Genomic DNA, 24,140 nt, shown 5'->3' with positions numbered 1-24,140 from the left:
AATAGGTAGAAGTATCATTGTAGGTGTAGGTATAGGTGTAGATGTAGGTGTAAGTATAGGTCTAGGAGTAGCTATAGGATTTGTATAGGTATAGCATAGGTGTAGGTATGGGTGTTGGTGTAAGTATAGACATAGGGAAAAGTGTAGGAGTACACATAGGTATAGATAGGCTTAGGCAGAGATACACACATAGGCATGTGTATAGGCATAGGTATACATATTGGTGCAGGTATAGGTATAGAAATAGGTTTATGTATAGTTTAGGTATAGATATAGGTATATGTATAGGTGTAGGTATAGGTATAGACATAAGTGTAGTTGGAGGTATAGGTATAGGTGTAAGTATAGATATAGGTGTATGTATAGGTATAGACATAGTATAGTTGGAAGTAGATGTATAGGTGTAGGTATAGGTATAGACATAAGTGTAGTTGGAGGTATAGTTATAGGTGTAAGTATAGATATAGGTGTATGTATAGGTGTAGGTATAAGTATAGACATACGTGTAGTTGGAGGTATAGGTATAGGTGTAAGTATAGATATAGGTGTATGTATAGGTGTAGGTATAGGTATAGACATAGTATAGTTGGAAGTAGATGTATAGGTGTAGGTATAGGTATAGACATAAGTGTAGTTGGAGTTATATGTATAGGTGTAGGTATAGATATAGACATAAATGTAGTTGGAGGTATATGTATAGATGTAGGTGTAGGTATAGACAAAAGTGTAGTTGGAGGTATAAGTATGGGTGTAGGTATAGATATAGGTGTAGGAGTATGTGTAGATGTCATCATAAGTGTAGGTATACGTGTAGAAACAGGTGTATTTGGGATAAGTGTAGGTGTAAATATAAATATAGTTATAGGTGTAGTATAGGTAGAGATATAGGTAAAGGTATAGATATAAGAATAAATGTAGGCATCGAATTCCACATAGGATAGGGATAGGTTTGGGTGTAGGTACCAGCAGGAAGCCCATTTGAAATGTTCTCAGAGAGTTAAAATACCTGCCTGGATTTACAACTCTCATAAGTAGCATCCACAAGAATGCACTCAGGTGTGACCCACAGACTTTCTACTAGAGGCATTATCTCCAACTCAGGAAAACCTACTTTGATGAGGAACCCAGGATGAATGAGAAACTCCCATTAGTGTGAGATGGAAGTAAGCGTATTTTCCCACGCAAATGGTCCAAGTTCATTGCAAAAACATAATTTTCCTCATTAGCATAAAAAGCACACTTCAACAGTGGTTACAAATTAGTTCTTATAAGTAACCAATATACTCTGAGTAGCTGAAAATTAACTACCAGACCCTATTCTAGTTGCTGCTTCCTGGGATATTTTCTAGTATCACCTGACATTGTTCCTTTACATTTGTTTTTGTTGTTTTCTTTTTATTTGTTGGCAATTTATGAAAGCTGTAGGTTAAATACTCTTAGTCAAGTAGTTTAATATAATAGAGGTTGAAATAGTCTATTATCAAACTATTTCATGCATTTTAGTTGGCTTCTGGAAGAAAATGCTAGAGAAGTTATTTCTTTTTGACTTGTAACTATTGGTATAAATACTAGTGTTGGACAAGCTCCTCATAAATTTTATAGTGAAAGTTAATTGGCTAAAATATCTTACATGATTTTGAAACCAACTTTGTCTGAAGACTCGTGAATGACTTTGTGTTCGGAATGAAAAATTACTTCCATTCTGGGCTAGATGGGTGCCCCAAACTAAAAATTTCACGAAGTATCCAGCTTAAAACTTCTAATTGAACAGCAAATGTTGTTTCTAATAGAAATATTTAGAATTTTGACAATTTATAATTTAACATTTCTAAATGACTCTTAATAATATTAATTTTTAGTATCTCAAAGTGTGATTTGCAGCCATGTAGGACATCCCTTCTGAGGAAGTGGAAGATTAGGTATATGTGACCTGCATTTAATTCTAAGGCCCATGTCTACATTTTTTACATTTCTGAAGCTGGTGAGCCCAAGTTATACTCAATCCACGCATTTCATATTTATCATTTTTCCTGAAGAACTATTATTAAAGTGAGTATTATGGTCAAATTATCTATGGATTTCTTTTTTTAGTGAGTACAATTTTGGAGATCTAGATTTCATTTAAACTATTTTAGAAAGATTGATTTGCTTTATTTTATTTTGTTTCATTTTATTTTATTTTGTGACAGAGTCTTGCTCTGTCTGCCAGGCTGGAGTGCAGTGGTGCAACCTCAGCTCACTGCAGCCTCCACCTCCTGGGTTCAAGAGATTCTCCTGCCTCAGCTTCCCGAGTAGCTGGGACTACAGGTGCATGCTACCATGCCCGGCTTTTTTTTTTTTTTTTTTTTTTTTGTATTTTTAGTAGAGATGGGGTTTCATCATGTTGGCGAGGCTGGTCTTGAACTCCTGACCTCAAATGATCCACCCACCTTGACCTCCCAAAGTGCTGGAATTACAGGCATAAGCCCATGTGCCCAGCCTGATTTGCATTTGACTACCACTAAATGAGCAGATATTATGAGAAAATTATGTATTTTCTGTGTAGAGAAATGACAGAAGACAGTCGGGGTGAAATTTCAGACAACACTAGTATTTTTTGAAACTTGAGTTTTCATAGCCATTTTAGTTCTTTAATTTAAAATTTGTTGAAGCTAATATTATCATAATACCATTTTTTGTTTTGTTTTTTTTCCTCCAACTTCCCACAGGTCACACCAAACCCAATGTAGTGGTTGACCTACAGTAGCTGTTCAGTGACTGTTTGATGATGAGTTAATGATAGACTTGTAAATCAGAGATCCCAGATGCTTGCTTGTGCCTAGCAACAGTGCCAAATCCTTAGGCCAGATGAGATAATGTATTTGAAAGCATTGTAAACTCAAAGGCGCTCTAATAATACAAGTTATTACAAATAGAGGAAGCAAACGGAACAAAGCCAGACAAAACAGTAAGAGAAGGGGGAGGGGGGCTCGGAGACTCCCAAGTGTTTTGAGGGTTATAGGCCCAGTTGCACATCAATATAAGCTGAGGAAATATATGTCAACTTAATAATGGGATGGGTATATTACAGAGTGGCAGAAGTTAGTAAGAATCATCCCCTGATAAAGAGGAGACTCTTGGAATAGACGTCCATTTTCTTAACCTAGGAAGGCCTCAGGAGTGTTCTGGGACTGTAATTTTAACAGCAATCCTCAAACAAAATTGGAACCCTCTGGGATCCTAGAATTATTCTATTTGGAATGCCTTAGTATTGGCAATAACATAATCTAAAAGATTTCCCTCAGGGTGAAACTGTCCCATTTGTGAAATGTCTCAGTTACTTAAGCAGTCATTCCCATCGTGTCCAGTTCCATGAAAACAAACGCATGCTCCAGTTTCTTTGTGAATTGCAGCTTCTTGATCAGGCACTAGCTTTTCCTCAAGTAAGTCTCCAGCAAGTCTGCCACCCACCAATGCTTTCATATTTCCCAGATCTCTTGTCTTACATCTCTAGGTAGGGGTGTCCAATCTTTAGGCTTTCCTGGGCCACGTTGGAAGAATAATCGTCTCGGGCCACATATAAAATACTTAACACTAATGATGGCCAACGAATTGAAAAAAAATCCCCCCCAAATCTCATAATGTTTAAAGAAGGTTTAGAAATTTGTGTTGAGCAGCATTCAAAGTCGTTTGGGACCATGTATGGCCCGTGGACTGCACGTTGGACAAGCTTGCCCTAGAGTATGATCACAGTGTCTTCATGAACCCTGACTTGACTCTCATAGAACAGATCCTGACTATTTTTCTTGCATAGTTGTTTCCTTTTGTTTCATTTCTAATCTGATAACAACATGATGGATTGCTCAAAACCTTGAACATACTTCCAAAGAAAATTCAGACTTTGAGCTGGAGGTTATCCCTGAATCTGAAGATAGGCTTCAAGAGTTGTTCATCAAGAGGAGTGAATCACAGGCAAGGAGTTTACCGCATCAGACCAGATGTGATTTCTATTAAATACACTCTCAGTTGAATCTTGGCAGGGAAGCTTTTGGATGGTCTATACATTTGTAACTTAATTTAACATAGTGATTATTCTTATGTATGTATGTTAAAGCTTTCATGTGTGGCTCTAAAATAATGCATGTTTTATGTTTTCCTGAATACTTTGATTTAAATGAGAAAACCCAAGCACCCAACTCTCACTAATAGACATGAAAAGATATGGCTTCTACTCTTTAGTCTCTGTCTTTTCTAGTCACAAGACAAGGAAACTACTGTTTCCTTTTATTTAATTGTTGAACCTATCACCAGCTATTGTTGATTATCCCATTCTGATTTTTTCCATATTGTCTCTCTCTGCTACTACCACCATAAACTGAGGTCAGGTGCTCATTACCTCCTGTTTGGTTGTCCCTGGAATAAGGACAGAACTGCCCCACAGGGAAGAGGAGGATTTAATCATAGTATAAACTAATGACAAAGACCTGACCTACTCCCTTTCTCTATCTCTCCCCCCATTCTTTCCTCCCTCTCTTCATCCTTCCCCTCCTTCTTTCCTTCAGTTGAAATATATTGAGGAGATACCATTATGTTCAAGTCATTGGGAGTTCACAGAAATAAACAATAAAATCCTCATTCTCAAATGAGGTGATTATAAGACGCTGTCACAACCATTATGGCAGAGAAAGGGGAAGTAGTCACATGGAATGGGTGCTGGGGCCTTTACAGAGTCTTCCCGGAGAAGGGTTGGCCATTTAGGCTGAGTGTCAGAAGATGAGCAGCTGGTGAACAATGAAGGGGGAGGAATCTGCTCCAAGTCCTGGGAGTGACAAAAACACAGAACATTTCAGAAGAGATATGAAACATTTGGGGAAACATGTGTCTTTCAGCATGACTTGGGAATTGAATTCCAGAGGAGGAGATAGACTAGGGGACAACAAAAGGAGGCAGGCATGAGATCTTGGTGGACCTTCTATGCCATGCTGATGAATTTAGATTTCTTCCTAAGTAAAATGACAAACAATTGGAAGACTTATAACAAGGAGCAATATGGATAGATTATTCCTTGATTGTTTATTTATCGCTCTACCATGTAGGTTTCTAAAGAGCAAGGACCTCGTTTTGCTCCTAGAATCAAGGAGAGTGCCAGGTATGTAGTAGATACATGAGAAATAGAAGCTGAACAAATGAATGGACATGCATTTTTTTAAGGCCTCAAGTGGAAAGAACCACCATAGTCACATCCTTTTGTTGATTCTGGAAAACAACGCTAGTAATCGTATTTGGAGAGCCACAGTGAAACTCTTACTTGTGTAAGAATGAGCCTAAATTTGGTAACTTATGCAGATGTACCTTGAAGTTGTAGGATATTTAATATGGATGTGGTCTTCTTTAGTCACTAAAGGCACCTTTCTGTGACAATTTGGATGGCTCCTGCAATAAATTTCTACCACTGAGGAACCTTGCTGTTGAGGCAGAAGTCTCCATCGCCACAGAGAAAAAGGTGAGGTATGGAAAGTGGACAATGATTGTGAAAACTGGTGCAATACAGTTGTTTCTATGACTTCGTCAAGTTGTGTTATATGCAATGGAAAATGAGAGTTAAGCTCTCAGGCTGCCTCAGCTATCCTCACATCAGTGCACTGTAATAGTTTCCTAAGACATCTTTCTAGTTCTCATCTCAACTCCCACACTTCTGGTCCAACCAACCTGCATTCTATCAGACTAATGCTCCCCAAGCACCCATTTCATCATGACATTTCCTGGGTCAAACAGTTACAACCTAGACAGCATTCATCTAAGAAATATTTATGATTTGGCAGTCTGGGCTGCTGAGCTACAGCAAAGCAAATCTGAATCAACCATCTGCATTGTCCTCAGGATGCTCAGAGTCTACCCAGATGTGAGGGGCAGGGGAGCATCGTGGTTTAGGACCCAGGATCCTTCTCTGGGCAGAAATGAGCTGTGGTCCTCACTGGAGATACGAACTTGGACACGCGGTTGCATCTTGCAGTGCTCCATTTTCCTGATCTGAAAAATAAAAATTGTGATTGCCTAACATAGAGTAGTTGTGAGGATTACATGTAAGAAGTCAAACAAGGAAAAAGCTACCAAGAGTTCAGTAGATATCAGCAGTGCTCATGATTCTGTATATATCCAAATGATCTCTCATTTCACTTAGGACATTGTTCTGGCTTTTGATTATCTTGCCAACTTTTTGTGACTCTTCCAACAAGTCTCATTCCTACTTCAGGTAGCCACTCCAATCTAACTGCTTACTCTCTTTCACATTTCAGCCAAAGGAAGGGGGTTGTGCATCTACTTAGAATAAGAGAAAACGGTTTCCAGATGGCTAATAAATTGGTTAGGTTTCTCTGTCACATGGCAATAAGCCTTACTTCCTCAAATGCTGGTTCTAAGGACTACTGTGAAATCCTACTATTGAGATTCAACTAGATCTAATTCCATCTCATTATCATGGAGGTATGGTGCAGAAAGCAGTAAATGAATAAATACAACTCGATTCTGCTCTACTGAGTACGTTGTTATAATGACTGAATATTCCAACACATGTTTACTTCAACTCTCACATCATCCTGTAGAGTATGGGTTATCTTCTCAAATTTTTTGATAAGACAACTGAAATGCATGGGAAAGAAATAATTAGTCACTCAATTAGCAAGTGTCAGAGTCACATTTTACATTCTTACTTCAAAATTCAAATTCTGTCTTTTGTACTGTCCTAACTCATAATAGCATAAAATCGTTTTTCAGCAGTTTCTTGGGTCAGTGTAGAACATTGGTTCATTCAAAATTGGCGAACATGTTTTTGGGATTGGAGTGATGAGACAAACCTTCTCTAGAGTGACTAATTGCTGGTCTAGGAGGATGGCCTGCCCATTCTGAAGAACCCTGACAAGCAGAGTTAACAAGTATTGCTCACAAAGTCATTTTAAGTAGAACCAGCCTGCTAGTTATTAAGTGTCTGGAAGCTATTTCTCAGTATTAAGTAGCCAGGATTTGCTGCTAATAGAGTCAGAGTCAGCATTACACCCACTGCTCATAAATGACTTACTTAGAAAGAGTCAAGACATGTTGTGACTTGGCTGTCTTCTCTTCTTTGGAGATAAGGTAAAAGTTCCTAGTAACGAAACATGCAAACAAACATATTACAATCATTTAACATGTGTTACAAGTAAATAATTGGAGAACACACGTTTGCCTTTTTTTCCTTTGCCTTTTACTATTTCCTTTGAAGTGATGTATTCCCTCAACTGCCAAACATATGTTTTTCGGGTGACGGAGTCATTGTAAGGAGCAGGCCCAGCCCGATTCTCTACCATTTCCATGCCTGATGCTTTAGTGCTAAGTAGATGAGATGACATTTAGAAGTGGTCCATGTGTAACAAAAGCCCTCTTGTGTTCTAGTAATTGATCCATTTCAAAAAATTATTGTTTGTTCATTGCTACAGCACAAAAATGAAATACACCTTTCCCAGACAGTCCCATAATATACTCAACAACTGGCAGATCCTTTGCTTCCCTAAAGGTCAGAATATTGTTATTTTGGGGTCAGGCTGCCCATCAAAAGCAGAATTGCATGGTGGATATATGCTTGCCTTCTAGAACTGGACAGTTGAAGCCTGGTTCCATCACTACCTGACTGTAATCTACGGAAAGTAACTTAGTCTTTCTGTGTCTCAATTTCATCACGGAATATACCTCTTAGGGTGTTTGAAGGGATACCTGGAATTAATGGGATAAATCCTTGAGACTAGTGCCTGACCCACATAAGCATTATAGGAGGGCCATCATCAACACCCTCACAGCAAAGGTGACCCTCATGATGGCCCTCATGACGGTGATAATCGGATTATGTAGGAACCCTTAAGACAAAGAAAAATTAGAGGTGCATTAATGACTGTTCTAGCCCAGCGAACACAAAGTGATAAAGTTTTTTCTTTTGTTTGTTCGTTTTTGACACTGAGTCTCGCTCTGTTGCCCAGGCTGGAGTGCAATGGTGCGATCTCTGCTCACTGCAACCTTCGCCTCCTGGGTTCAAGCGAATCTCCTGCCTCAGCCTCCCGAGTAGCTGGGATTACAGGCGCCCACTACCACGCCCGGCTAATTTTTGCATTTTTAGTAGAGACAGAGTTTTTCCATGTTGACCAGGCTGGTCTCGAACTCCTGACCTCAGGTGATCCCCCCACCTCAGCCTCCCAAAGTGCTGGCATTACCGGCGTGAGCCACCGTGCCCAGCCCCATGAGTCTTTTTCTACTCAGGGGATTAAATATTTAAAGTAGAATTGCTTTTGTCTTGCTTATCTCTTCCATGTTACCTCTATTTTTTTAGGGTAAGCATCCATCCTTCAGTGACTTCCTCTTCATTCAAAAATAAGGCATGTTTTAGATTTACAAAAAAATTGTGATGGTAGTACACAGAGTTCCCAAACCAGTGTTCTCTATTATTAACATCTTACATTAAAATTAATGAAACACTACTGATACATCATTATTAAGTACAGTGCATACCTTATCAAGAATGCCTTTGTTGTTTGCTTAATTTCCCTTTTATATTCCAGGATTGTGTCCTGAATACATGACATCTAATAGTCTTGTCTCTTTAGTTGCCTCTTGGCTGTGACAGTTTCTCAGGCATATCTTGTTTTCAATAACCTGACGAGTTTTGAGAAGTTTTAGTCTGGTATTTGGTTGAATTTCCTTTACAAGTGAAATGTGTTTGCTTTTTTTTTTCCACAATTAGATCGAGGTTATGGAACTTGAGAAGAAAGGCCATGGAGATAAAGTTCTATTTTTATCATATCTCATGCGGGGGCCATACTACCCACGTGACTTGTCACTGCTAGTGTTGACCTTGGTCTCCTGGCTGAGGAAATGTTTCTTAGGTTTTTCCACTGTGAAGTTACTCTTTTCCCCCTTTTTTCTTACTGCACTCTCCAGAAGGAAGTCACTACATAAAGCCCACACTTACAGAGTGAGGTGTCATACCTTAGAGGTGGAGCATATACATAGATTATTTGGAATTCCTCTGCATGGAAGACTTCTCCACTCTGCCCATTTACTTATTCATCAGTCATTGGTATGGACTCACTGATGCTTATTTTACAGTCTGGATTAGAATCTGATAGTACTATGTTTGTTGCTTAGCTTCTTCCAGCTTAGGGCACAGGGAGTTCTTTTTGTTGGCTTCTATACCTCTTTGACATATCCTATCATTGTGTTTTTTGTTTGTTTGCTCATTTGCTTGCTTGTTTTTGAGAAATTCTTTTTTTTTTTTTTCCTGGCTCTATAGGATACTCTAAGCACATCTTGCATATCTCTAGTTCCAGTCATAGAACTAGCCCTTTCTCCAAAGTTTACTTTATAGAGACTTAACGTAGAAACCAAGATTTGGGGTATCATTGCTTCTCGGCCCTCTCAGTTGACATAGCAAAAACTATAGTGTATTTTAACCCCCACATGAAACATCAGATATTTGTAGGTATTTTTAGACATAGCCATCTGCTTCTATTTATACTGAATGTTTGTACTGGTATCTTCAACTCTACCCCATTACCTCATGAATAATTCCCATATCCTCCCTTTGCTCATCTGCAATTTTCCACTCCAATCATGAGAAACCTAACTGCCAACCCCTGCCATCCACTTACCTAATTTTTCAATTCCAGTATTTGTGTATGGCAATAACAGGTTTGTTAACCTGTGGCCTCCTGTAAAATAATTTTATCAACTACACAGTGTGGAGCTATGTCCAATTTATTGTGCCTTTTTCTTACAAACTCTAATATCTTAGGATGGAAAGATGCTTAGGATGGAAACTTTTTTCCTTATCTGTTTCAGGGAGATTGTTTCATACACTCGTAATACAGTTAAATTGCTTTAACACATCATGCAGTCCATCCAAGGATTTTTTTTTTTGACTTCCTAAAGTTTTTAAAAATAATTTGCAAGCATTGAGCTTCACTGTTTGTGCTCTAAATTTCTGTGGGTTTTGACAAAGGAGTAATATCTTTTATCCACCATTATTGCATCATACACAATAGTTCCACACCCTAAAATATACCCTGTACATAATTTATTCAACTTTTCTCTTATTCCTTCAAGCACCTGGCAACCACTGATCTCTTCACTCTTTCTCTCATTTGGCTTTTTCTAGAATGTCATGTAACTAGATTCGTACAGTGTGTTTCTTGTCCAGTTGGCAAGACTTATCTTTGTCTTTTCTTTCTTTTATTGATGAATAATATTCCATTGTATGGATGTACTAGGTTGTTACCCATTTATCTATGGAAGGACAGCTTTGCTGCTTCTAGTTTTTAGTGATTTTGAATAAAGCTACTACATTTGTGTGTACGTTTTTGTGTGCATAAATTTTAAAGTCAGCTGGATCAATACCTAAGAGTAAGATTGCTAGTTTGCATGTTAAGACTATATTTAGCTTTGTAAGAAATTGCTATACTGTTTTCCAAAGTGGTTGTGCCATTACAATTCCCCATAATAGGAAATGAGAATTCTCTTCTGTGCGTCCTCACCAGCAATTAGGATTGACAGTTTTGTTTTGTTTTGACCATTTTAGTAGTTGTGAATAGTATCTAATTCCCTAATGACAAATGATGTTGAACATCTTTTCCTTTGCTTACTTGCCATGTGTGTATGTTTTTGATGAGGTGTCTGTTCAGGTCATTTGCACATTTTTAATTGGATTATTTGTCTTATCATTGAGTCTCAAAAATTCTGTGATTTATGAATTTTTTTCCACTCTGTGGCTTTAATTTTCATTATCTTATCACTGTCTTTCACAGAGTACACATTTTTCCTTTGAATATTTTCCACTCTAATGTTTATCTTTCATGGATTATGCTTTTAGCATTTTATCTGAAAGCCCATCACCAAACCAAAAATAATGTAAAATTTCTTCTATGTTTTTGTCTACAAGTGTTAGAATTTTGATATACATTTAGGGCAAAAATGCATTTTAGTTAATTCTGGGGAAAAATGAGAGATCTTTGTCTAGGCTCATTTTTAAAAAATATGTATCTCCAACTATCCCTGTGCCTTTTGTTGAAAAGACTACTCTTTTTCATGATATTAATTGTGTTTCTTTACATAAATCAGTTTACCATATTTATATAAGCCTATTTCTTGCTTCTTTATTCTGCTCCCTTGATCTATGTGTCTATTTTCACCATTGCTACACTATCTCATTGACTAATTTTATAGTCAGAGTTGAAATCAGGTCATGCGAGCCTTCCAACTTTCTTCTTCTTTTTCAGTATTGTGTTAACTATTCTAGGTCTTTTGCCTTTCCATGCAAATTGAGAATCTATTTGTCATTGTCTACAAATTGCCTTCCCGGAATTTTGGTTGGAATTATGCTGAAACTGTAGAATAAGTTGACAAGAATTAACAATTTGATAATAGTAAGTCTCCAACTTATGAACATAGAATATCTTCCCATTTCTTGACATCTTTGATTTCTCTCATCAGAGATTTTGTATTTTACCTGAAGATCCTATATATGCTTTGTAAAATTTATAGTTTTTTAAATTTTTTGGTGTTATGGAAAATGCTACTATTTCTAAAAAATTTAAATTCCAATTGTTTTTTGGAAATGAACAGTTGAGTTTTATGTATTAGCTGTTTATACTGAAACCTTGCTATTTGTTCACTTATTAGTTCCAAAAGGTTTTCTTCACCAATTATTTGAGATTTTCCATGCAGAAAAAAAATCACATAATCTGAAAATAATGGCAAATGTACTTTTTTCTTTCCAATTTCTATGCCTGATTTTCTTTTCTTGTTTTAATGCATTAGCCAGGACTTCCAGTGAGCTGTAGAGGAGGAATGAGAGATTGCATCTTTGCCTTATTCACAGTCTTATGGGGACAGCATCCAGTTTCTCACAAAGTATGATGTTAGCTATAGGTTGTCTGTAGAAATTCTTTATCAAATTATGCAAATTCCACTTTATTCCTGCTTTGTGGAGAGTATTTATCACAAATGAGTGTTGTCTTTTGTCCAATGATTTTTCTTTACAACTAATATGGTTAGAACACTTTTTTTGTTTGTTTCTGTGGTTGATTAAATTGATTAGTATTTTAATGTTAAATTAGCCTTGCATAACTAGAACAAATCCCACTGTGTTGTATGATTTTTTAATACAATGTTGGATTTGATTTGCTAGTATTTGTTGAGAATTTTTATGCCTATGTTCAGGAAAGATATTATCTGTAGTTCTTTCCTGTAACACTTATTTGGTTTGTTAGGATTATCTTGGCCTCAGAGAATGATGTTAGAAAGTATTCCATCGGCTTCCATTTTCTAGAAGAAATTGTGGAAAAGTAGTTCTAGTTTTTCCTTAAATTTTTGGTAGAATTTGCCTATAAAACATTTCGGTGCTTTCTTTAGGTGCCACCTAACATCTGCTTCTCTTTGTGTGAGGTTTGGTATTTTTGTCCTTCAAGTCATTGGTCTATTTAATCTCGGTTATCAAATTTGTGGGCATTGAATTCGTCATAGTTAGCTTTAATTGCCCTCTTAATGTCTGTAACCCCAGTAGTGATGATGTCTCTTTCACTACTGATATTGGCAATTTGTTGTGTCTTCTCTCTTACTTCTTTGTTAGTCTGTCTATAGTTTATGAATTTATCGATATTTTTAAAGAATCAAATTTGGTCTCGTCGATTTTTCTCTATTGTTTCTTTGTTCATTTTTATTTAGTTTTTCTTTTTTTTATTTTCCTGCAAATTTGATTTCCTTTATTCTTTCTTTTTTATACTTTAAGTTCTAGGGTACATGTGTACAATGTGCAAGTTTTTTACGTATGTACACATGCACTATGTTGGTGTGCTGCACCTATTAACTCATCATTTACATTACGTATATCTCCAACTGCTATCCCTCCCCCCTCACCCCACCCCACAACAGGCCCCAGCATGTGATGTTCCCCTTCCTGTGTCCAAGTGTTCTCATTGTTCAATTCCCACCTATGAGTGAGAATATGCAGTGTTTGATTTTTTGTCTTTGCGATAGTTTGCTAAGAATGATGGTTTCCATCTTCATCCATGTCCCTACAAAGGACACAAACTCATCCTATTTATGGCTGCATAGTATTCCATGGTGTATATGTGTCACATTTTCTTAATCCAGTCTACCATTGATGGACATTTGGGTTGGTTCCAAGTCTTTGCTATTGTGAATAGTGCCGCAATAAACATGGGTATGCATGTGTTTTTATAGCAGCATGATTTATAATCCTTTGGGTATATACCCAGTAATGGGATGGCTGGGTCAAATAGTATTTCTAGTTCTAGATCCTTGAGGAATTGCCACACTGTCTTCCACAATGGTTGAACTAGTTTACAGTCCCACCATCAATTTTTTTTTCTAATTTCCGTTATTTATGTCTTTTGCTTGCTTTAGACTGAATCTTTCTTATCTCTTTTCCTATGGTGGAGGTTTATATTGTCAATTTTATTTTATGTCTTTTTTCTTTACTAATATGTACATTTGATGCTATAAATTGCTTCCTTAGCAGTAATTTTGCTATATCTACAATTATGATTTAGTTCTACTGTCATTTGAACTTGGTTCAAAATAATTTTTAATTTACCAAGAGACTTCATTTTGACCCATATGCTATTACAGGAATGTTTTTAAATTTCAAAGTATTAGAGAACTTCCTAGCTATCTCTCTGTCATCAATTTATGGTTTAACCCCATTGTTGCCTAATAACATACTTTGTATGATTTCTACATTTTAAATTGTCAAGATACGTTTTACAACCCAAAATGTGCCCTATCTTGGTGAGTATTACATGTGAGCTTAAGAAGAATATTTTCGGACTGGGTGTGGTGGTTCATGCCTGTAATCCCAACACTTTGGGAGGCCAAAGCGAGTGGATCACCTGTGGTCAGAAGTTCGAGACCAGCCTGACCTATATGGTGAAACCCATATCTCTACTGAAAATACAAAAAGGTAGCCAGGCATGGTGGCACATGCGTGTAGTCCCAGCTACTCAGGGGGCTGAGGCATGAGAATCACTTGAACTTGGGAGGCAGAGGTTGTAGTTAGCCGAGATTGCGCCATTGCACTCCAGCCTGCCTGGGTGACAGAGTGAGACTCTGTCTCAAAAAAAAAAAAAAAAAAAAAAGAAGAAGAAGAAGAAGAAGAAGAAGAAGGTTTGCTGCCATTGTTGTCTGAAGTAGTCTATAACTGTCTATTATGTTCAGGCCAACTGTCTCCCTAAGCCTGCTAGAGCTCTCAATTTCTAACAGATGGTTGGCATCTCAAACCATGATCATTTATTTGTTGATTTCTCCTACCCATACCATCAGTTTTTGCCTCAAGTATTTTTGCACTTCAGGTTAGGTGCATAGTCATTTAGAGTTGTTGTGTTAATATATTCTTTAGGGAGGACAACATTCTGGGTGTGGCGGGAATTCTAAAGATTTCCCTGCAAGATTCTCACTCCTGGTTATTTAGTCAAACATTCATCTAGGTACCACTGAGAAAGATCTTTGCAGATGTAATTGGGGTTACATCCTTTAAAATAGAAAGATTATCGTAAATTTTCCAGCGTGCCTAAGCTTAACACTTGAGTCCTAAAATGCAGAGAACTTTCTCTGGCTGGAGGCAGAAGAGAAATGTGGCAGAAGTGGCCGTTGGAGAGATTCCAGCACACGTTTTCGATGGACGCATGCTAGCTCTTATGTAACAGGTGCCGTGAGCATGAATGTGGGCTGCCCCTGGATAGCAAGAACAATCTCCTCTGGCCGCTAACAAGGGAAGGATTCCTGCAACACGGAACTGACAAAGACTCTCTCCTTTGACCAAAACTTTACTCAATCTCGTAAGTCCTTGTTGAATAGGTCCAAACTTGAGATTCTTTCTCTGTCCTTGTAGAATGCAGTTTGAATAAGAATCCTTCAAGGACACCCCCAATCCTTGGTATCTGACCACCCTCCCTATCTATCTTACAACACTGCCTTCAGCAATAATCCTACCAAGTCAGCTTAGCCAAGACCCCCTTAGGCTGGAAGCATAAGAGAAGCATCCAGCTTCTCTTAGTAATTTTCCATTTACTGAGCCCACCCTGCTCCTTGGCCATAATCCCCGACTTGTCCTTGCTGAAGTTGGCTCCAATCGCTCTCTTTTACTGCTAGACCCTGTTTCAGTGGTCCCTATACCCATCTCCATGGCTCCCCTTGGATAATGTCTGCTTTATCATCTTTAACACTGTTACGATTGTTTTCCTTTAGCAGAACTGAATTCTACCAACAACCTGAGTCAGCTTATAAACTGATTCTTCTCCAGAGCCTCCAGAAAATAACACAGTCAATTCAACACCAGGAGCTTTGTCTTCTGAGACCTAGGGCAGAAAAATCAGCTCCCGGCTCTTCCAAAAAACAGAAGCTAAGTCATTGCAATTGTGGCAAATACTACAAAGAAAAGCCAGGTTAGTTTGCAATAGATGAGAATGGCAGGACCTGAATAGGACTGGTTAAGGGGGCCTCTCTGAGCCCTGGAAGGCAAGAGGGAGACTCTGTGCAATAAGCAGGAGTAAGGATGAGCAAAGACTGAGAAAAGGCAGAGTCTAGTGTGCTCAAGGAGGCAGAAGACTTCAAGGGTGGCTGGAGCAGGGAAGGAGGGTGGACAGAGGCAAGTCAAGGAGTCCAGAGGTTATGTGGGCAGATTGTTAATCCAGGAGATTCCATTAGGTCTAATTTTCTCCTCTGTCTGCTCCTGTCCATTACTAAAAAATCAGCATGGCACAGGAGCTCAAAGAGGAACACTGCCTATATTGATGGCATTTACACTCCTTCCTTTAGAAGTGGTTTTGTAGAAGCATAGAAGTGCTCCAATTCCCAGGCAATAAGCCTCATCTCAGTGCCTGAGCCAGCGTCTGTGAGCCCGGCTCCCTGGAGAAGCAGGGATCCTGTGGTCTCATTCCCTGGATCCCTGCAGGCTGGTATTTCCACCCAGGGCCACCCTGTGACTTTGCTTGCCTGAGCGAGTTGTCAAGTGGGTGGGAAGAATTCAGCTTCAACATGAATACTGGACTCAATAGAAGCATCTCTGCAGGAGGAAACAGGCAGCCTGTTGTAATCGAGAATAGAAAGGAAGCTGTTTCTCCCTTCTCCCTTCCATTTCACAGACCTGGGGCCCTGGGTGGGAAGGTGCCAATGGGAGTTTGATCCCAGAATCACTTGCTCGTCACCAGTCAGATGGTAGAAAATGTGAGATGATGCTTCCCTTTGGTTCCCCTCCCCATTTGACAGGGCACTGGCTTTGATATTGTTTCACCTCACTTACATATTACAGGCTTGGAGGCTGTAGGGTGAGCTTGGAGTGACTGGAGGCTGCCTGTGGCCATGTTCACACTCTCTGCCTCTGTGATTGGACCCATCACACAACGACTGCCTCCTGTTCACGCAACTTTCACCACAAAGTGCAGACACTGAAGGCACCAGTGCTCACATAAATGAAATAATCCAAACAAAAGCACTGGGCTGCATCTAATATTTCAGACAGCAAGCTGCATTTACAAAGACCAAAACAAGAGTTGAAATGCTAATTGCATAAATGTAGATAGTTTAAAAGTTGATTCTTGAAACCAAAGTTGAAATAGCATTGTCTTCTGTATTTAAGGTCTGACTGACGCTTTGCCAGGAAGTCACTTGATACTCTAGAATGGAGTTGTTTCTGATGTTATGGTGGGCACTCCTACAGGAATGACCTCCTATGGTACAGGCCCAGGAAGAACCCACAAATACTGATCTCAAATTTCCTGCATTCTTATATTTGATTGGACTTGATAATGTGTGAGCAGGACAAGCCACTTGCCCTTTTCTCACTATAGCAGTGATCAGATCAGAGCAACACTGGCCAGTGAAGATCACCAGGTTCAGCTTCAGCTCTAGTTAACCTGGAAGTTCTGGGGATCAGCCAGTTTGGAAAGTGCTGGCAGGCTTTGGCATCAATGCCCTATTTCATCTTTCACCGACAGGATTATAGGCAATGGAGTAGTATGAAATGCCTTGATGAGCATAAAGGAGGGTTAAAATATCAGCTGTTTAATAATTACTGCATTAGAAGGAAGTCTGGACCTGAGACCAAAAAGCAGATTCTTATCTTTTCCGTTCTGAACCAACTTCCCCAGCATGTGAAAGCCTGCCAGGGAGAGCGCCATGTCTGTCACTCATGAAGCGCTCCTGGGTGCCAGGAAAAGCCCTGCTCTACCCAGCTGACAACTTGGAGGATGAGGCAGGGAGGAAAAAGGCTTCCTTGAGGACTGGACGATCTGAGAGAGATCCCAGAAAAGCAAAGGAATCCATATCCAGCTTCATCACAGTGACTTTCACCCCAAACTCAAGTTAGATCACTTTCTCTTTCCCCTAGGAAAGAGCCAGTGAGGAAGAAGAGGTGAGAGGAGATAGAAACAGTCTAGTGGGACTGGGGCATGTAGAGGAACGCTCCCCACCAGAGGAGTAGGGAACGGATGCTGACTGTTCTTTTGTGGATGCCAACATCCCATGTTATCATTCAGCCCTGTCCATCTCTCATGCTCCAGCTTTGACCTCAGGATTCAACAGTTCCACAGGCCCCTGGTAGTGCAGCTTCAGCTGCCTGACCTGTAGTCCTTCCCACACACCTGCTGCTTTGGCTATTTTAACAGTTTTGGCTATTTTGCTTCTCCACACATCGACATCAGGTTGGGTGAGCATTGCTGAGAAATCACATACAGCCACACCCTTGGGCCAGTGTGTGATTCTGGATTTAGTCTGTTACATCTTCAAAATGGCTTCTTCATTGTACATCCTTTATCACTGCCCTCTCCCATCAGTCCAACAACTGTTCCCAAGAATTGCAAGTCTGTTAGCCCCTGCTGACCTTCAGAAGTGACCCATCTTATTCCATGGAAAATGCAGGGGTGCCCAGGCAGGAAGCTTTTGGGGTGCTGGACCTTCCTGTGACTGACTGTCCTTTGGACTTTCCCTGCTGCCTTCCCCCCACTTACTCTAGCAGTCCCGTGGAGCCCTGCCTTTCCTGTTCATGAATTTGCTTCTTTCTCATTTCTTCAAATGGTTCTTCTCCATTGCTTTCTTCCCAATGGAAACACACATCTCTATTCAAAGTAACTAACTTACAAAAACGCCCCAAACCGTCTCTTGGGTGATAGCTATTTTTCAGATATGATTTGAGAGTTCTCCCTCTTTTCATGGTTGCCTTTTCAGAAATACGGGGCTATATTAGTTGTCCATGAGTCCTCGACTTTGGTTCAACTCACCAGTAGCTGACAGTTTGTTTTATACCCCACACTCTACTGAGACACCACCCAACAAGGTCCACAGTGAGTACAGTGAGCCAGCCACCAAAGATAGAAGAGTCAACCTCTTCTATATGTGTGTGTGTGCGCATGTGTGTGTTTCTCTCTAGGTTTTAGCTACTTCTCACTATCTTCTCAATTCTATTCCCAAATTTCTCTTACCCACCTTATGTCCTAAATGTTGATGTTTCAGTCCCTTTCCTAAATGCTCTTCTCATGTCTCACCCTCTCCTGGGACAATTTAACCTGTGCTGCTCAATCTGCCCCATCTAGTCTCATCTCCCTCAATTCTGCTTTATTTATTTTTCTTTCCCTGTACTCAGTCTTCCAATCTCTAAATGTATATACCTAATTAGCTACTAGGCATGTCTGCCAGGATATCTTCAGGCTGGGCACTGATTGAACACACCCTTTTTACATGACATTATGGACCCTTTGTGGACAGGGCACTGTCTGCTATGTTTCCTTTTTGAGAGAAAAGGCTGTGTGTGTGGGTCATCAGACTCCCAGAGTAGCACTTGCATTCTGCTTCTCCGTGTCCTTCTTTACGCAGCCCACTCTGCCGCAGGTGGTGGGGCCAACGTCCTTGAAGCTGCTTAGTAAGCCGCGGTTGCCACCTTTGAAGACACCCTCACTGTAGAGCTCACAATGCTGACTTAACAACCTCTGCATGTGTGTCACTACAGGCCAGGGGCTTCTCCTGTGACGGGTGGACCGCTTTGCTCTGTGCCATACCTGAAACCTAACCCTATCCAGCTGACAATCCCTCACAGCATTTGAAGCCTACCTGTTGAAATTTACTGAAGAGTTCCACTTGCTAATTTTGATAGACTGGGAAAAGGACTAAGCGAGGTCAGTAATAAGCTTTGATGCAGCTTGCTAAGCCCTGGTGCTCTTCTGTAGTTTGTGGTGAACATACATGGCTGTGTCAGATTCTTCAGGGAAGTGCCCTTGTGTAGGATCTTGAATTCTATTCTCTTATCTTGTGATTGCACTTTTGTTTTCTCCTGTGTAACCCTTTTAAATCTAGCTCTTTCCTTCATGAAATTTTAACTAATTTACCAAATTTCGTGGGCTTGCCCAAGATGGCCTTAACATTGGCCTCAGCTTGGCTAATTTCAGACAGGCTTCTTCCGGACTCAAGTTCCCAGCTGACCTCCCTTTCCTTTGAGCATTTTCTTTAAAAATTATTTTTCTGTGCCTGATGAGTTCTGACTGAGTTATGATCTCTCTCCTTATTGCAATCGTGTTGAATAAATTCTGCCTTGACTGTTTAATCTTGTCTGGTGCAACTGTTGCTTTGATAGATTATTTGAACTAAGTGGTATTCTCTTTCCAGCTACATCAGGTCAATAACGTCCCCATACAATTACAGGAGACAATCTGATTAACAGAAAATGATGGCGTCCAAGCACACCCCAATGTTAACTATGCAGGCTTCATGGAAACAATGAACATACACAGCAACACTCAAAAACACGAGTCCGCTGTGAAGTTTTCTTCTTTTCTCAACTCACATAAGAGGACTTGGGGTTCACGCCCTTCTGTGTCCAGATGCCCATGTTTCTAAGGGCACTGGAGTTCATACAGATTTTCTTTACCCCTCACTCTCATGGCAAAGTCCTTCTCCTTGGAGAAGGTGCCTCTCTGTACTCTGGGCGAGTATAACAAGCATCTCTTGTTTGCCCTCAAGGAAGAGATCTTTCTGTTTCCCTTGGGAACTCACATTCTGTGATGGTTAATACTGAGTGTCAACTTGATTGGATCGAAGGGTGCAAAGGATTGTTCCCGGGTGTGTCTGCGGGAGTGTTGCCAAAGATTAACATTTGAGTGAGTGGGCTGGGAGAGGCAGACCCACCCTCAGTCGGGGTGGGCACCGTCTGATCAGCTGCCAGCTTGACTAAGGTAAAAGCAGGTAGAGGAAGGAACGTGGAAAGACTAGACTGGCTGAGTCTTCCAACCTTCATCCTTCTCCTGTGCCTGATGCTTCCTGCCCTCAAACATCAGACTCCATGTTCTTCAGCTTTTGGTCTCTTGGACTTACATCAGTGATTTGCCAGGGGTGTGTGGGCCTTTAGCCACAGACTGAAGGATGCACTGTCAGCTTCCCTACTTTTGAGGTTTTGGGACTGGCTTCCTTGATCCTCAGCTTGCAGACAGACTATTGTGGGACTTCACCTTGTGATCGTGTGAGTCAATACTCCTTAACAAACTCCATTTTTTTATATACATCTACCCTATTAGTTCTGTCCCTCTAGGGAACCCTGACTGATACAGGGTCCATGTGGTTACTTGTGCCACTCATGGGCACCCATGTAACTGATGGACGCTGCTGACTCTCCTCCTTTAACTACCAGTGTGTTCTCTTTTCATGTTGTCCACCAAAAAGAGCTACTTTAGAACTTTTCTTGTGTACCTCCTTCCACCTGACTTCCAAACGACCCATCTCCGTAATGCGTGTTCTACTCAGCTAGATTAAACCTGTGTTTCACGGACTCCTCTAGAGCAAATTCTGACATCAAATGTCCTAGATTTCCAGTGAATATAACTTGCATCCTTGCAAACTATAGCTAGCTGTATTAATTCCATTATCTCCACCACTGACTGATGTTAAATTGCATATGGCAACTTGCCATGACACAGCATGATTGGGTAGCCAGGAAGAATTTTTAAAAGTACTCCAAGATTTTTGAAGTATTTTTCTGCATCTGGATTTTCCCCTGGAATCATCTGGCTGTGCTTTATCAGATTAGGTCATGCCTAGGAAGAAAAGCATCCCCACCTCAAAAAGCATACCTCAAGGGCTTTGTTCGTGGTGAAAGGAGCATTTGATAAATCAAATACATTTGTGATTTTTGACCAGCAACTGTATTAGACTTTGGTAATTAGAAGAATCAGCGTGAAAAAGTGCGCATCATACAATCGAATGTCCCTGGTGAATCTGAGCAATTGGAACTACATCAAGCAACTTGATTAATCGAACAAAATGGATCCATCAGGGCTATTAGCGTTATCAGTGATTTATGCTTAAAGTAGCGCAATATTTCAGATGACTCTTGGGATCAGTTTTAAACACTAAAAACAAGTGCCTCCATCTGAAGGGGCAGTAGATTGCTCTAGGAAAGTTTCCCCACCATAGTAATGTACATATTCAGGTTAGCATATAAGCCAGGCCATCTCTCTCTCTCTCTCTCTCCCTGCCCCGCTTTTTGTTTCCCCTGGAAAAGAATAAAAGTTCATTAGCCTTCAAAAGAAAAAAAAGTCCATATCTAAAACATTTTTAATTCTGATTACTGCTTCCATTTGCCTTTTTTACCTGACTTGTCTTTTCAGTTTCAGACAGGCCACACTTTTTTGACCCATTTTGTACATTCTGTTCTTTAAGTTTAGATCAACAAAGGCATTTTAACAACAATGTGATTGTCAGTAAAAAATGACATCTGAAATTGAGTGGTAGGTGTATGTGTTGTGTGAATTTATTTCTGATGCAGAACAAAATGGATCTTGGTTTTCACAATTATATATCTGGACACATTCCCATTTGCACACATAGACAGTGTGGAGGGTTCAAAATGTATCACTGAAGAATGGGAGGGAGATGATCGAGTATCCTATTAGGAGGCAATGATGCATGGCTAACTTCATTAACTCCATCCAGTTGGCACAAACAGAATTATTGGATAGCCTGCCCTCAACAGAATATACATCTATTGAGAAAAATTTAAATCCAACACACAAAAATAACAGCAACTAAACAACAGGTTTACAAGAATTTCTTGTGCCTGTGTTTAATCTGCTACACATTGGGAAGGACGTTGGTCTGTGCGGGTTGTTAGTACACAGCCTATAGATGGTGTCTATGACTCAGCTGAAATCAGAAAACAACACTCACAAGAATGCATTTTTAATTATTGTGTTGCAATCAAGTGGGCATTGCAGAGTATTAGAAATGTATCTGTGGCCAGGTGCAGGGGCTCTCACCTGTAAGCCTAGCACTGTGAGAGGCCAAACCAGGTAGATTGCTTCAGCCCAGGAGTTCAACTGGGCAACATGGTGAAGCCCGGTCTCTACAAAAAAATTACAAAAAAAAAAAAAAAATAGCCAGGCATGGTGGCACATGCCTGTAGTCCTAGCTACTTTGGAGGCTGAGGTAGGAGGATCACCTGCTCAGGAGGTCGAGGCTGCCGTAAGCAGCCAGGATCACAGCACTGTATTCTAGCCTGGGCAACAAAGTGAGACCCTGTCCAAAAAGAAAAGAAATGTATTTGTTTTATGATTCCATTAGTTATAATGAGATATATGGACAAAATAATGTGGAAACACACTATTATTTTATTCTAATAAAATAAAATTATAAAGCCTTTTAGGTAAATACTAAAAATATTTATACATGTGCATATTCAATAACAATACCAAGTGGAATACAACAAAATAGGAGAGTTTTCCAGAAATTCTCATGAATACTGCATTGAGTTTTCCTTCCTTGTTTTCTGAACTTTTAAATGTAAAAATTCACTTGGAATTACACAATCGGCACATAAAATAGCTTAAGTGGAAGTTTTTAAAATTGGTACCAATATTACTATAGTCAGTCACCCCCATGTATGTGCCAATTAGCCAATTAGCCTTCTTTCTTGACTCTGCTCCTTGTGAATCATCCAATTTCCTTTTTTTTTTTTTTTAGACGAAGTCTCGCTCTTATTCCCCAGGCTGGAGTACAGTGGCGCCATCTCGGCTCACTGCAACCTCCTCCTCCCGGGTTCAAGCGATTCTCCTGCCTCAGTCTCCTGAGAAGCTGGGATTACAGGTGCCCGCCACCATGCCTGGCTAATTTTTGTATTTTTAGTAGAGACGGGGTTTCACCATGTTGGCCAGGCTGGTCTCCAACTCCTGACCTCAGGTGATCCACCCACCTCGGCCTCCCAAAGTGCTGGGATTACAGGCGTGAGCCACTGAGCCTGGCCTGAATCACCAAATTTTCAAGTTGCCTAATTTTTCTTCCTAACTAAGTCCAGTGGCCATTGCTACCATGGTGGTGGTGGGATGTTCTCCGCCCACGATTCAGGCATAGAACTCAGTGTTGATTTTTTTTCCCCCTAAGTCAAAGTGTTTACCTTGGCTTATTCCCAATATGCTTATTATTTTTAACTAAACCTAAAGAATCTTGTTTTTCTTTTCTCTACCTATTTCTATTTCCCACTTGGGACACCATTTTAAATCTTTCCTTCTAAGTAAATTTTGACATGCGGAGCAGCGTCCCACACTTCTGTCATTGATATTGAAGTCCAGAGCCAGGAATAATCACCTGCAGCCTTTGATTATAATTAATGTCTTAATCTTTGGTCCAGAGAAAGTTTGGAAAATATTGGATGCTCTATTCCCCTGGAGGTGTGCAGGGGATATTCCCATATTAAAGGGCCCTAGAAACTGAGCTTGAAATAAAGGAGGGTGGGGGGTGAGAAGTGAGAAGCAGAGACTTATTTAAGTTAGGGTTTTCCAAACTTTTTTGGCCAAAGGATCCATGCAAAAGTGTTGATCTTTTTTTTTCACACTTGTTAACGTCAAGTAAAACTGTGTTAGTTTTACAACATTTTAGAAAGTGATGCATTTTGCACTGAGTTTAAGAATTTTATGAATGAATTACTGTGGTTAAATGGTCTAACGCTGTCACCAGAATGGTTGTGAGAAAAGGATTACAAAAACAAAGGGGAACTTGGTCATCTTAATAATAAGCTTTCAAATTTCAAAAAATCTTTAATAGTTCTTAAACACAGAATACAAAGTCAGATGCATTCTAATTAGAGATTTAAA

This window comes from Macaca fascicularis, chromosome 6 (assembly GCF_037993035.2).
Source record: "Macaca fascicularis isolate 582-1 chromosome 6, T2T-MFA8v1.1".
Lineage (NCBI taxonomy): Eukaryota > Metazoa > Chordata > Mammalia > Primates > Cercopithecidae > Macaca > Macaca fascicularis.
The sequence above is the reverse complement of the archived record's forward strand: the minus strand, read 5'-3'. Positions refer to the sequence as shown.